This window comes from Triturus cristatus, chromosome 8 (genome assembly GCF_964204655.1).
Source record: "Triturus cristatus chromosome 8, aTriCri1.1, whole genome shotgun sequence".
Classification (NCBI taxonomy): Eukaryota; Metazoa; Chordata; class Amphibia; order Caudata; family Salamandridae; genus Triturus; species Triturus cristatus.
Window position 1 is genome coordinate 184,821,960 of NC_140591.1, and position 16,429 is coordinate 184,838,388.

The following is a 16,429-nucleotide window of genomic DNA, read 5'->3' on the forward strand; positions in this document are numbered from 1 at the left end:
CTATGTTATTTTCTTTCTGTTATTTATCCTTATTTGTTTTATTTAGTCATCCTTTTATAGTTAAACTGTCTTCATTTGATAGCAATTCAAATCCAAACGTACCCGTTCTTTGTACCCATAAAAACAACATTTTCTTGTGATGTGCATTAAAACTAGAAAGGTTTTATATACCAGGTCACCGCACACCTGCCTGCTGGGAAGCACCCTCACTGTTCAATTAAAATTAAGTGCACTGTTTAATGTTTATACATTTTTATTGTAAGCATAAATCCTTCATCTTCACGCAGCATGTTTTCTTTTTTTCTTCTTATCATTGTTGTAGCATTTGCTTCCATTAAAAAATAACCACTGCACCAGCTTGCCAAGCCCAGATCCAGTACATATTTTATAGATAACCTTGTAATGGTTCCAGTTTACATTGATTTTACATAAATGTATGCCTTGTTGCTATGTTGAATATCTGGCATGGATTCAGCCCCGACAGATTTACAATGAAAGCCCCTGCTTTGCCGTGTATTTCACGGGTATATAAAACATATCGGTTTAATCAACTCGTGTAGATATACCAGGCCATTTTATAAAAGCTGATGCATTTATCTGTTTTCACCTGTATTTAAAATGGTTTAATTTAAAATATGAATCCTAATTGCATAGGGATTGCAAACCCCCCTTTTTTTTGCTTATCTAGATGCTTCTGCAAATCAGACCTTTTGAACATTCACGAATCTGTCATGAAATAAGTAACTGCAGGATTTCACTAATCTAAGTTTACAATCTCTTCCAAACATAACCTCAGACATCTGTCATTCTGTGGCCGATGTTTAGTCAATCAGTAAGCCAAAGGTCGTGTTTCTGTTTTGTCAAGCGGCGGTACTCTGCCAGTTTACTATACATTCCCGGTTTGAAGCAGCTGTTCTTTTTTTGGTTTTAAGGAGATTTCTCACGAGTTTTCAGGGTCCTTATTCTCATAGTTCCTACGCCGCAGAACGACGGGCTCCTAAAAGATGGAAAGTTTGGGCGGCCATCTTAGACGCCAGCAGGCTGGCTGCCGCCATTACAAACTGCAGGGTCAGTGAACTGGTTACAGAGTTTTGTAAGCTGCCAAGAGTAATGGGAACAGGAGTTGGAGAAAGATAAGATTAGAAAAGTATCGCTGGAAGACACATGCGAGCTGGGTCCGAAATGAGCAAGGGAGTTTGTAAGCAACATATTCTCTTCTAGAATGACATGCTCACTTTGAGCAGGGACAGAAATATGTATACGTGTACGGTAATTGGTAAACCTGTAAGTTTGATTTCCCCACTTGAGTGCTTAATTTTAGTCGGTGGTTGCTGGTAGGGCCTACCAGTACTCATTTTTGGGGTCTGGTACTTATTCTTCCTCATCGGACAAGTGCAGAGAGAAAGCGAGGGAAAATCACACACAGGGGAAAGAGGGGGAAGAGAAAGATGGAAGCATTGCAAAGGGAGAAAGCAGAAACATGCGAGTGTGAAATAAAGGTAGTAGAGTAAAGAGGGGTGGGGTGCTATTTGGCATTCTGACCAGTGGCGGCTGGTAGGGGAAAAAAACGTACCTGCTGGTTGCCGGTCGCCAGCTGCTACCTCTCCTCCAACACAGGAAACAGGAAGAACCCAGGCTCCCCTACCCAATCACGATGCTGCTGTCACCAGCGTGACAACAGCGTCGTGATTGGTCTGACCACTGTGGTTTGGGGCTCAGTCAGGAATGGGAGGCTCTGCATGTTCTCCACCCAGTACAGTACAGCCGGTGGAGAACATGCTAAGTGCGCATGACGGTTTGGCCTACCCAAGATGGCTGGCCAAACCGTCATGCGCACTTAAGGTGCAGCAAGCACTTCTCCTCCCTCTGGGTCACCGGAGCTCAGCCCCACGTTAACCTAACCTGGCTGCAACTGCAAGCTCAAAACTAAAATTAAAATGATAATAACGTTCTGTTATTATTTTTATTTTTCCTTTACACTGCTCTTAAAGCAGTGGGACGCTGCTCCTCCGCCTTAGCGGAGGATTCGCCGCTGAATACTAAAATTTAATAGCACCTGCCGTGGGCTTCTGAGTAGAGCTTTAAGCACCAGAACTCATTCTTTTACAAATTAAGCACTCCCTCTAGCAAAATGCTAGGGACTGCTTGGTACAAATAAAATGTGATAACTGCAAACGGCAGGTGTGAAATTTGCATCCGCTATGCCAAATGTTTGACTGTTTTGTTTATTTAATTAGATGTTTTTATAGCACCTTCATGCTACCCGAGTACGCTATAAAAGTCATGAGGTTGGAAGTAGGGCAGACAAGGGGAGGAGGTAATGCAGTCTTGGATAGAAGTCATTCAGATATAGGCCACTGGCAGAAGAGGTTGGCATTTTGTTGTTGCGAAATGATCTGATGTTGGTTTCATTGCAAAGGTGCAGATGTGTTATTAATGTTTTAGAGATGCTATCTTGGTTTTTAGAACCCGGATCGAATGAGCACTGTAGTCTATCAAATTACTGCCTGCATGTTGATGCCTGGATCATCTCTCTGCACCAACCATTGAAAATCTATGGTGATGTTTAGACACCCGTTGAGGGTGACTTTTTCTTAAAGGTTTGATATGGTTAGAATTGCTATTGTTGAAGTTTTAACCAGTCCATTGGAAGTTGATCCTACACACCCTTTGTTGTAGAACAGCAACATTTGTCAACGATTAGTTTCAGAAAGTCGCTGCCGAGCTGTGGCCGCCTGCCTGCAATAAGGATCAGTGTCCTACATGAGCCACTAGGCCAGCTAGGGAGGATAGCCTCTGAATTCAGCATTTCCTCTAGAACATGTGATCATTAATTATTACCACTCCAGGGTTTTTCAAGACCAAAGACACATAAAACACCACAGCCCTCTCAATTCTGGCTACAAAAGCTGAAGCAGGTTATGAAAGCAAGTCACTTTTATGGTTCATTTCATCAATAAAAAATAAATGACTGCACTCTCGCAGCTAGGATTAGCAGACAAGCCCCAGATTACATGATGGTTACATAGACTGGGGCTCTTTGCCTAGAGATAACAGCGTTTTTTCAAGCCAGACCAATCCCACTTTAACTTTACTCCTTACCCAAATATAACGTAGGCTCCTATGCAGTAGGAATTCTTTCAAACACAAACTAAGGGACATATCATCAAGGGCTTTATCTCCGCTTTTCTGGCTTTAAAAGCCAGAAAAGCGGAGATAAAACCAACGCCCTATCAGCAAGAGGGTGCTAACATGCGTATTCGCATGTTAGCACCCTTTTACACTACGCCTACCTTTGTATCTCTAATGAGATGCAAAGTGGGCGTTCCTGACATACACTACATGTCAGAAGAGCAATAAAGCGTCTTTGCGCTATCAGCAAGGATGCCCTTGCATTTTAGCAGACATTTGTTTTTGGAGAAAACTGCTGTTTTCTCCAAAAACTAACGTCTGCTAAAATCCTGACTAAGCCACCCCTAACATTGGGGGTGGATTATGCTGATACGACCACAGGGTCGTATCAGCAAGGTTATCGCCCTTTTGCAGGGAACATCGCTGGAAAACCAGCGATGTTCCCTGCAAAACGGCGATAACATCGCTATATCTGGAATTTTTATCGCCCTGGAGCAGCGCGTTGATGATAACGCGCTACCAGGGCGATGAAAAGCAGAGATAGCCAGCAATAAGAAAATTATCGCTAAGCACGGCCAGCGATAATTATCGCTGGCCGTTGCTGATATGGCCCCAAGATGTATCAAAACCCGAGTATGATATTTACCCCTTCGGTGGCAGGTGTTCACTTTAGCACCTTGTGGAAATCTCCATCTCGTAAGTAAGAAAGCCCTTAGCAGATGAGGGTTTGCCCCCAAGATAAAAACAGCAAAGGTGACGAACATAGCAAATATTTGCAGTAATGGCTTTCTTGGTAATGGTGGTGGTCACTTTATCTCAGAGTAGCCCAGCACCAGACTATTCATGTAAAATCAAATAATACAGCAAATCCAAGTATTCCCTGAACACCATGCTCCAACTTCTCCTGCCTTCTCTTTGTGCCTCGCTGGACACAGATGAAATCCTGAACTAAAATCAGAAAAGGATGAACAAGATGGTGTTTTCCGTGTGGCAGTAGTGTTGTGTGATGCCCACTAGAGCCCCATGGCAAATGAGACTGATGGTTCTTTAGCAAGCTTCCTTTGAATAAAGAATTCAGCTGCCCTGGATGGGCTTAAGACTTTTTTGTCCAAGCAAGTCACTTGCCTCTTGAATTGCCCAGGAAGAGCTATACTCCTCCCAGCCTGCTTGCCATATTGGCTACTTCTGACCTCTTGTTCTCACTCCATCACCCATCCCTTGCTTACAAATGCTTGCTTCATGACAGCTAGCCTAAGTTGGACTCCTTGCACCACATTTACTTGTTTCTTGATCCACAGAAGCCGATGGCTTAACTGGTGCATTTTTCTCACTGGAACCACCCATGAGTGAGGGCACTCTTCTCAGCCTGTCTCCATCTTTTGGATCTTCAGGCAAGACTGTGAGGCCAAGATAGGCCATTCCAAAGATAATCTTCACATGTATGGCTCAATCGACCACTTTGAAAATCTCCATTTAACTACTCATCTGTACACCTGGGTGCCCTATGCATAACCCTTGGCTCCCTCTATTTCATTTCCTGTCCTCCCCCGCAACCTTATCTACACCTCCTTATGAAAGATTATAGCTTAACAACTAGTCTGAACCTGAATTCGTAGCGCCGCCCACCCTGCAGCCCTATGTCAGAGGCTGATGGCTTAATTGCTAGTGCTTTTTTCTCCAGCATACTCCCTGACGGAGATGACTCTGCTCTGTCTGTGCTCCCCTTGACTGTTCTCGGAGAAAGTTTATGACTTGAGGTGTGATGCCACAGCAGCTATAACCATGCAGTAGTTCATGTGATGTGTGACCTTGCACTCACCATGTTAGTCAGCTCCCCCCCCCCCCCCACAGCCCCATTAAGTTTGCTGACCTATTCTGGCCTCATTCTCCCTCTTTACTCCATCATGTTCCACCCTTGCCTTGTCCCCAAACTCAATTAAACATTAACCCCTCATCTGGATCCTTGCAACATCTCTTTATTCCAAATCTAAAATGTCTTGTTACCTGCCTCCTTATTGATTGTTACTTGTTATCCAAAATGGAACCCTCCACATACTTTCCATGGGTGCTCTTTTGAGTACCTTATACTGACCTACAAGATTTCAAGCTATTTATTTGTGCAATTGCACAGCAAGACTTACCCTCTACCAATGAGAAAACAGTCACATTATTCTACGTTAAGGCAACAGTATTATTCCAGGGCATCAGGGACGCCATATCCCAGTCCAATTTTTAGTACTCTGACCCACAGTGAACAAAACTTTAGTCTAAATGGTTACATTTATGTGAACTAGGACTATGACTCCCAGGATGCAATCAATCAATCAATTAGTCAATCAATCAGAGGTTTGTAAAGCGCAGCTACTCACCCGTGAGGGTCTCAAGGCCCTGGGAGCGGGCAGGGGCTGCATATCCGTCTGAGCGCTGGGATCATTCAAAGAGCCAGGTCTCGAGGTTCTACCTGAATTGGGACAGCAATGGGGATTGTCTGAGGTGGGGGGCATGGTGTTTCAGGTCTTGGAGATGAGGTAGGGGAAGGATCTTCCTCCGTTTCCGGTCTTGCGAATCCGTGGGACAGTCCCAGTGACAGTTGGGTGCGTGGAATGAGAGGCGGTGGTTCAGGTATGCTGGCCTGGAATTGTGGAGGGCCTTGTATGTGTGGGTGAGGAGCTTGAAGGTTATTTTTCTGTCTTCTGGTAGCAAGTGAAGTTCATGCAGGTGTTGTGTGATGTGGCTGCGGAGGGGGATGTTTAGGACCAGTCTGGCTGTGGCGTTTTGGACGTTCTAGAGCTACCAGAGGAGTTTCTAGGTGACACCGGCATAGAGTGCATTGCCTACTCGAGTCTGCTGCTGATGAGGGGGTGAGTGACCATCTTCCTGGATTCGGTGGGGATCCATCTGAAGGTCTTTCGGAGCAGGCAGAGCAAGTTGAGGCATGAAGAGGAGACAGCGTTGATCTGGAGGTTCATGGTAAGCGAGGACTCCAGTATGATGCCAAGGTTTTGTCCGTGGTCCGTAGGTGTGGGGTTTGTTCCCAGTGCAGCTGGCCACCAGGAGTCGTTCCAAGCGGAGGAGGTGGATCCCAGGATGAGGACTTCTGTCTTGTCTGAGTTGTGCTTGAGTCAGCTGGCTCTCATCCAGGTGGCAACGTCTTTCATCCCTTCATAGAAGTTGTTCTTGGCGACTGTGGGTTTGTTGGTGAGGGAAAGGATAAGCTGGGTGTCCTCGGCGTAGGAGACGATGTTGAGTCAGTGGTTCCTTACAATGGCTGTAAGTGGGGCCATGTAGACATTGAAGAGGGTGGCGCTCAGGGAGGAGCACTTGGGCACTCCGCAGCTGATCTCTGTAGGTTCTGAGAGGTACGGTGGTAGTCTGACCTGCCATGTTCGGCTGGTGAGGAAGGGGCGGATCCAGTCCAGCACTTTGTTGCGGATGCCGGTGTCATGGAGTCTTGTGCTTAGGCTATGGTGGGAAACGGTGTCGAAGGCCGCTGAGAGGTCCAGGAGGATGAGGGCTGTGGTCGAGGAGGGGGAGAATGTCATCGGTGGCAGCTAGGAGGGTGGTCTCGGAGCTGTGGTTGCATCGGAAATTGGATTGGGGGATGTCCAGGACGTGGTTGGCTTCAATGAAATCGGCAAGCTGGGTGTTGATGGCTTTTTTGATGACCTTGGCTCGGGGAGATGGGCCTGACGCTCTTACGGTCTGTAGGGTCCACGGAAGGCTTCTTCAGCAGGGGCTTGATCTTGGCATGTTTACAGTCATTAGGTAAGGTGACCGTCTTGATGGAGCAGTTGATGGTGCGGTGTAGCTCGGGTGCGATGATGACTCTGTGGTGCGGGCAGGGATCTGATGGGGCTCCGGAGTGGACGCTCTTCATGGTCTTTAGGATGTTGTCTGTGGTGAGTGGGGTCCAGTTGAGCAGGATCTGCTGGCGGGTGGCGTTGGTTTCAGTGGCGACGAGGGCAGTGGGGTGGTCTTGGGCATCCAGACTGTCGTAGATCTGCTTGATCTTGATGTGAAAGAAGTTGCCGAGTTTGTTGCAGAGGTCTTAGGAGGGTGGGGCGTCTGTGGTCTTGCTGTTGGGTTTGGCAAACTCCTTGATGATGGCAAAGAGTTCTTTGCTGTTGTGCGCAATGGGGTACTACATGAAAGCCGAGGACTAGAACATATGATCATTAATAAAAAAATTATGAGGGCAAATGTGGTCTTGAGAACAACACAAAGTAAACCACTGAAATTGTTTGAGCTAATGAAATGGTTCTGTCGGCACGTAAATGTGTGTCTTTGCTTCTATCTCCAATGCATGCCAGCTACATGGACTGAGAGCGGTGTAGTCTCTAGTGGACTTTGGTGCTCCCCGAAGGACTTGTCTCTACTTCATTTAATTCTCAAATATTAGTAGAAGGTTGCATGCATTTCCATAAGAACGACAGACAAGGACTAAAGTTTTAAAGTTTACTCAAAGAATATAAGTAAAGAAATGCATAAGCTGGACCATCAGTCAATTGAACATATAAGCATATAATTCATAAAAACACATGAAGAACTCAGTGAAATGTACTGAAAATCCAGCATAGATTTGTCTTCTAAGAAAGGGACTGGTGAGCCTGTAATAGAGAAGTTGCATCCTTTTATAGGATTTTAGACAAAAGATTTCATACAGTCACTATATAAGTACATGGTTCACAGGGAAGGGGTGGCTCTTCCACTAGGGCAGAGGAGCGTCACCCCACTGCTTTCTTGCAGTGCGAGAAACAGTAATTTGGTTGTGGGCGGGCGGGTGGGCGGGCTGCTCTGAGAGCAGGGGAGGAGTGGTGTACCTGCCCACTCCAGAGGGCGCAAAGACTATCTGGATGGCCCCGTGGGGCCACCCAAACCAGTCATGCGCACTCTTCTCCATTCAGGCTTCAATTCAGCCTACATGTAGAAAATAGCCTCCCCATAAGCCCCTGGCTGGGCGGCGTCCCGACCACTCACAATGCTGCTTGCAGCGTTGTGATTGGCTTAGGGGAGGGAGGCAGCCTGGCTGCCTGCTTCTGCTTCCTGTTCCTGGAGAGCAGAGATGATGCGGGACCCTGTCGGCGGGAAGGTAAGTTTATTTATATATATTTTTTTAATTAAATTAAACCCCACCTCGCGCAACATCCCTGCCCTGCGCAAATCCCCACCCCTCCACCCGCGAGTAATGCCGGCCGCGACTGTCACAGGGTAAGCACCAATGCAGGAAGAAACATTTTATTACAGAATACACTGCGGCACTGCCAAGCATATTAAGAGTTTCCTCACCGCCAGTGGTCTCATGGCTGTTCTTTCGCCATGAAACTGCTAGCAGTGAGGAGACACAGGGTTCCTACAGGGCCCTTCCTTGCCCCTATGCATGGGGGTGCATGCAGGGGGACACATGTTGTGACCCCCAGTGTGCATGCACCCCTGTTCCTGCACAGCATGGACTGCACAGTCCATGCCGTACAGGAACATGTATTGGCGGTCCTGCAGCAGTGCAGTTCTAAGGCTCACATATGAGCCTTTGTGCTACACCACCACGGGCCCGCCATGCTGCCTGCGCACCCGACACCACAAGGGCTCGTAATCTGGCAGGTGGGTGGCGGTGAGGTTTGGCGTTGTTTGAGCGGGGTGGTGGCGTGGCAGCCCACGCCCACACTGCCAAACTCATAATTAGGCCCTTAGTCTTTTCAGTGCAAAACCTGCAGTTATTTATTACATCAAAAATAATGACAGTGAAATGATCATGTGATACGCTACAATGTCACATCCAAGATGGAAAAAAACACAAAGTTGTCCTAAGCTAATGGAAACCTGGTTTGTCATATGTTCAGCACTACAGTTTGAAAAAAACAGAATCCACAGTTAGGGGGAGAATAAAAAAAAATAACATTTGTATTTAAAAGAAGTAAAACTGTTATACTAACAACCTGGCATGAAGTGTAATAGATGCTATTTCTTTTAGGGAGGTAAATGTTTTGGATTTGTATTATAACTGTGAAAGATGTCTAAGTTGAGTATATGCACCCTGTTGTTCCTATATATCCCATGTGCTTCTCATCACTATCTCTTGTGGGGGTATGGTTCATACCATATGTAACTGTAAAAATAAATAGATGAGCAAATATCAGAGACAAAGCATTCCATCTCATCGGGGGCACTGTGGTCCAGTCATGAGAGTTCATTAAGAACCCAGTTCACACTGGGAGTTGTAGTCTTGGTTCACCTCACTTGTTCTAGAGCTCTACATTTACATTGGTTTATGGAAGTAAAAACAGGACTTGGAAGATGGCGCCCCCAATGAATGCTAACAAACTCAGAGGTGAGGAACTCCTTGTCGGGACCTTACTATGGTAAGGGATGGGGCCTTTTTCCATCAGGGTCCCTCATTTACTTAATTTCAGAGAGTCATCTCGTCAGTTGTTCGAAACATTTTAAACTTATGCTATTTCGTTTTTTTAACTCACATGCATTGGCAAAAATTTGAAGACAATCTACAGAATATTTTTGATACGGATGGTGACAATTTACATTACTCTTTGATGTATGGGGTATACATTGTGATGTTCGATGAGTCTGGCCGTTATGTCTGAAAGGCTAAATTAATATGTATTTATTCAGATGCACTTTCTATGTATTACTTGTAGTGAGTTTCTCCCCTTCCCTAACTGTCTGGTAGAATTCCGGGTCCAATAGTAATTCTTGTCAGGCGTTACGTCTCGTCAACCATCCTAAGGATAAGGGCTCCTTATTACCTCTACGTCCTTGAGCCAGATGTTAGCCACGAGGAAGTTCACCTGATGTGCTGATGGCCGGGTCCAAACTGATATGGTGTGCAAAATAACGATGGACTGGGAAGCTGTCCAAAATAGTTATTAGCAGTGGCTGAAATTAATTCAAGCATTCCATCCATCACTTTTTTGTATTCTTCAGTGTGACGCCCTAAGTGGGATCAGTGTGCCCAGACGTGGGTCCCGTGAGCAGTGTGAGCCAAATTATGCCTGGCTGATGAGTCCTAATAGCATCAAAACCAGTCCTGGATTGCTTGTTTTCCAGGCCTGGGATGCAGCTTGAGCAATTATCAGTGGCTAAGATAAATTAATGCATTCATTCCACCCATCACTTTTTTTGTAAACTTAAATGACTGAAATCTGTAGCAACTGTCCATCATCCATGACATCTAGAATCGTGTTTGAGCCCAATCGATGCAGGTGCTGTGATGTGTATTATATTCTGTGCATAAACTTAAAATATATTAGGCGGTCCCTGCCATTCAGTAGTACTTCCCAGTCTGTGAACAGCTGATTGCCCAGTCCATGTTACATTCATAGTAGCAGTGTTAGGGTACTGCTTAACAAGGTGGTGAAAGAATACAACACACAGAGTAATGTGGATTCCACTCGTTACAGGAAGTCCTCTCTAATAGTTTACCTACTTCTGTGAGACCTGATCTTCCACCTTTAATTCCCCTTTTTCCAGTCTACTTCCTGTTCCCTGCTTCCCACAGGAAGTGCTTACTCGCGTTCATTCTCCATGGATGTCAATTGGAGGTCGCCAAAGTTGTGAGTTGCTACCCCTGCTTGCCCTTTGGAACCCCTGCCACTGCCACGTTTTTGCAAAGTGGATCATAAAGTAGACTTCCTGATGCCATGTATCTCGACTTTGCACAAAAGGATAACGATGACAAAATGTAAATTTTTCTTTCTCACATTAAAACGAAACATCAAGCCTCAGCTAATCGCGTTCTTGTGCAGAGCTGTGGTCTGTTTAATCACCCAGAGTAATTGTGCAAATATATTCCTCTAATTAAACATAAGGGATGTTAGAAATGACCTTCCATTTTTTAACTGCATTTTTTGTTAGAGTCACTGTAGTTCTGATTTCTAGTCTGTATTGAAGTTATTAATTGTAAAGGTTTAAAAACATGAGCTCCAAACACATATGCGGTATATTACTTTTATTATTGACCGTCTAGTTGTAAATGACTTTAAGAATACTCGTTACAGGCGTGAAGTTTACTGGCTAGGCCTTTATTTTCATTCCAAAAAAAGGTAAAAATATCAGGAAACTTTTTAAAATACGATATTTTTCCCCTTTGAAATAGAAACTGAAAGCAACAAATATAATAAAAAATCATATCAAAAGATACCCAAAATATTCCCAAATGTTTGTAACACTCCGAATTGTTGAAAGGAAAGTGTGATGGTCTAGCATGACCATTCAGCTGCAGGCCAACACGGTTAATATATGTTGATGACTTTATTTGTATCGATTACCAAAGAAGTGTTTTTTTAACCAAAGTTGTATCCACCCACGTGCACTAAATTGCCATTCTGTCATGGACAGACCTTTATAACTTCCCATTTCCAAAGGAGGAATTCTTGTAAGCACTATTACACAAGCCTTTGCCAACGAAGGTCACATGGAGAGGTGATAAATGACCATCATTATTATCTGCCACCCCAAAGAAATACCCCTCGCATCTTTCAATATGTCTCTATAGTAATCTGCAATAAATACACCTGTATTGGGGAATCTTTCACTAAATGTTTCTTGAAAGGCCACGTGATGTTACTAAATGTTATGGCCTCTGTTGCAAATGTTACATAATGTTACGTTTAGTGACGTCACCAGGGTCTCAAATCTCACTTTTTGTGATGTCATTGGAAAACAAACGTGTGATGAACCCCCACAACCCGTCCATTTAGGCAAATCGGCGACCCTGTCTGTGTCCTGATCTTTTCTGTGGCCCTGTTTGCACGTTAAAGAGACCTTGTGCTTCTGGGGTGGTAATGGTGTTACAAAGCCCTGGTGGAAGAAGCCCACACGGCTGGGGGAAACACGCACCACTGAAGGAAGCACACACTGCCAGAGTCTGCAAGCACAGATAAGACACTGCAGGAGGAATTTCATCTTGGCTGGCCCTCTAAGCACTCCCAGGCCATTGCTGGTAGAAGATAACATTGCTGGCCTCTATGGGAAGCTTATGTTATCAGGCCATTTTGTACTGTCAAGACATTCTGCTAAAGAAAAACTGTGCTTAGGCCAATTGAAGTCTAAAATATTTATTAACAAAAGAAAAATATATCTGTGAATCACAGAATAGTTTGACAAGAAAGTGCTCCTGCAAACTTAAAATAGTGAGCAGTGCTTAGCAAATTCAAGACAAATACATAGGGGCCTGCTTAGGAGTTTGAGGTTCTTGCAGCAGGCCGCTACACCAGCACCCTGCTGCAGGACCTCCAAACCCATAGTCAGACCGCCCACAGGATTACAAGTTACTCCTGTGCGGCGGTCCGTGGCGGTGAGTATCTAAGGCACATAAATGTGCCTTAGACATGTACAGCCGTCAGACTGCCGCATCCCATTCGTATACGGAAAGAAAGGCACAATGTTGTGCTTTTCTTTCCATGCAGGAACAGGGAATGTAAAAACATACAGGGGAGCACAGCATGTGCCCCCTTGCATGCATTCTCAGGCCCAGAGGCAACAGGGGGACCTTTAAGGGTCCCCTGAGTTGCCTCAGTGCCACCCTTTCCATGGAGGCTCACCGCATGGAATCTAATCTGGATGACAGGTAGCCCCAGATAAAGCACTATCATACATCAACAAATGGAGAGCATGTGCCATTAGCATGTAGACAGAGTTATACGCTCGAGTCCAGTATATAATTTTGTTTTTAGAAATAAAAACTAAGGGCCTAATTACGATGTCGCCTGATACCATTGCGGTCTGGAACCATCTGACCATAGGTCAGCGATTCCGACTGTCGGTTTGGATGCGACTGTCCTTTTGGCTGTAGGAAACACCATTTCCCAATGGCAGTTTATGCGATTGGTGGTAAATGCCCGCAGCACAATCTGCCATTGGGAAATGGATGTATTCAATCATCCCTGCACCCATGGCAAGCACCCTGCCACAGGGTGCAGGGATGTTTAGGGGGGCACCCTAGACCCCTCCAGGCCCCATATCAGAGGGCAGGGTGGGGGGTGCCTGATAGGGGCCCCCAAAGACACTTTGCGATGGCCTTTCTATGTCAGAAAGGCCGACATGAAAAGGCTGTCGAAAAGTGCAATCATAATCCCGACGGCCGAGCCTGGTTCCGCCATCATTAGGGGATTATGGTGGCTTCCAATGCTCCAACGGGCTCAAGGAGCCTGTCGAAAGCACATCGGAATCCCCCCACAGGTTTCACTGCGACCGCCATCATTCTAATACAGCGGACAGACTGAAAACTGCGATGTTGGGCAGAAAGCCTCCGACAGCTGTTTGGAGGCTTTCCGCCTGACATCGTAATTGGGCCCTACATATTGAAAAGTTCAGACCGTCCCAGTAAAATTCTGATTTTGAATTTTTTTTGTTTGTGAATTTCATAAAATATGTCATTTGTGAATCTGTTTGATGCATTCTGGTTCCTGTAATTTTCTTAATTGCATTATTTGCTTAGGCAGGGGTTCCTGGCTCCCAGTAGTAATTCATTGGGGTCCACAGAGGTCAAAAGATTAAGAACCATTTCTCTAGACATAACACTGGGCATACCAGACACCTGTAAGTTAAATAACAATTTTGATGTATGGCAGATGGTGTTAGGCCTTATGAGGGGGGGACACATTTCTTCAATTAATTCACCATTATTCTAGCTGTTGGAAAACGAGGCAGCATCTGTGAGGCCTGCACAAATAACATGACTACATTTGTCCTTCACTGGGAACCAAACACCCAATTGTAGCGCCTGACTCTCAGAGGGTAGCGTTGCAGAGCAGTCTGAGGCTTACTCAAGGGAGGTGGTGTGGGCTAGTAATCGCCATTTGCAGGTGCACAAAATAACACTCAATAATTGATTGTCCAGTCTGTACTTTGCTTTATAAAAGTAAGAGTACATTTATTAAACACACACTACTCAATACTATGCACCAATTTACAAATATACATAAGCTGTTGGAATTACTTTGTGACATTGCATAACATCTCCACCCCTCCCGCAAAGGGGGGGGTGGGGTCTAGTACCACCACTCCCATGTATACACATCAACTTGCCCCCAATGCAGATAGTTAAACATAACCTGGAGCGAGGGCCCTGCGCACTGGCACCATCCCAGTGGCGACCCACCCCATTACCTCAACAAGCATTAAAAAGGGGTAAACCTGCCTTGGTGACACATGACCCTGACTGAGCATCTCCTGCTGACCATAAAGTATGCACCTCTATATCTTAAGGGCTAGCAGTCTGGGGTCTTCACCTAAGCGCAGCAGCAAGAATCCATGTTTACGCACACTTTAGAATGACAGTACTCATCACCTTGGTTGATCATTTGAATGCATTGCAATTACAGCCCCTAAAGGCATCACAGATGAAATCACAGGATCGCGCATATACAGCCAAACACCCTAGCAGGACTGTCTGGCAACATAGCCCCACTTGGCTTATGACATCTCCTTACACATGTGACTTACAGTCCCTTCAAAAGAAGTACTCCTGGCAACTACACTTCTCCTTCTCACTTTAAAAGGAATCACAGGTAAAAACATGGGATTACGTAAAAACAGCCAGACCCCCTAGCAGAAAGGTCCAGCAACATAACTCCATTTAGCTTAACATCACCTTACACATATACTTCACTTTACACATGTGACTTTCAGTCCACCTAAAAAGAAATAACCAATAGTAAAAGCATTTCGGTGCAATTACACCACTTCACCTCCAGGGGATGCCCTTCTCCAGACATCCCCAACTCAGCCCTTCACTCCATGAGGCACTTCATAGTACACCCTCAGCTGTAGAACATAAGTTCCAGCCTAGAAGGTGTTAAAGGCTGGCTGAGCCCTTGAGGGGTTATTCTTTCAGATGCCCCGTGCAACTTATGGGTGGACTGTTCTTCTTTATGCTGGGGGAGGTTGCGGTGCTCCTGCAGCCCCCCTGCACTCCTTTTCACACATGAGGGTGAGCCCCTCCTCTGGGGGCCACCAGGCACCAAAATGGCAGATTTCTTCGTGCTGGGGGGGGGGGGGGGGGAGACTGGGCCTCTCCAGCTGCTCCCCCAGCACCTTTTCACAAGTGAGGGTGACCCCCCTCCTCTGGGGGCCACAAAGCACCAAAACGGAAGATTTCCAAATGCCTGGCGATGCATTATGGGGCGCTTCTTGCTCCTCTTTACCAGCCCCCGCCACTGGGAACACTCTCCTCTGCCCTCTGGGTCTCTGAGAGGGTAGATTCAGCAGTGTGGTGTCTTCACTGGCTCCCTGCGCCAGCCTTTCGCCAGGCTCTCTTTCTGGGCCCCTCTTGTCCCTGCGAAGAGGCCCCTGTTTCTGTGCACCAGTCCTGGGCTCTTCTTCTGGTGCTGATAGGGTCCTGGGGGCAGTCAGGGGGTCTCTCCTTCCAACTGCCCATTGCGCCAGGCTCCAGCACCTTCAGCCTCAGCCGAGCACACCCCCCAGAGAGCTTCTCTTCCTGTGCAGGCACTTTTAAAAAATTGAGTAGGGGGCTGGCAGGAAGTCTCTGTTGGTCCTATCAAACAGCGACACATCACGTCCCTGCTCCCTCCTTCTTGTCCAGCCTCTGGGTTTGTTAAAAATGGTGTCATCCAGTGTCTCTGAAGCCCCTTTCGCCCCCGCTGCCTTCCCTCCTTGGTGCAGCCTGGTGCCTGGCACCCAGTGATAGCTGCTGATGGATGAGCCTGTAGCCCCTCCCATCTTCTCTTCGTGGAGAGGAGGCCCTAGCTTGTGGAAGAAAGGTTATCAGTCCATCCAGCTGAGGTCAGCCCTCAGCCTGGGTCTGGTCATGGCTGGCTCAGGGAAATATGACAGTTCTGGATGACCCAAAAGCAGTACAAATATGACTTTGGACTCTGCAGAATATTTCTTTTCACATTTGCTACATTGGACTTAAGTGCGTGTCTGGAATCTGTAGGCCTAATTGAAGTTAATCTAGCCCCTGGCTCCACATTCCCATAGGGGAATAATGAAGTAAAAAACCCAAACAGTAAGACACACTGACTTTCCCTGGCATGTTTCCAGTGTATAAAGCCTATTCCACCCAATACTGCATAAGTCCTGCCACACCATTCACTTTGTAGCTGCTCCTGGACTGCGCACGCTAGGAATCTCCCCTGAGCAGCCTGTACACGTGTGCACACGCATGTACACATGTGTATGCATGTAACCAGCCCGGTGTCACTTACTCCAGCTGCTGCGCAGTGGCCTGGTCAAGCCAGGGGAACACCAGTAAAATCCCATTAATCAATTGGTGCCGGAGAAACTCACCTGCTGTGATGGCGGCTAGCCTAGGAATAAAATT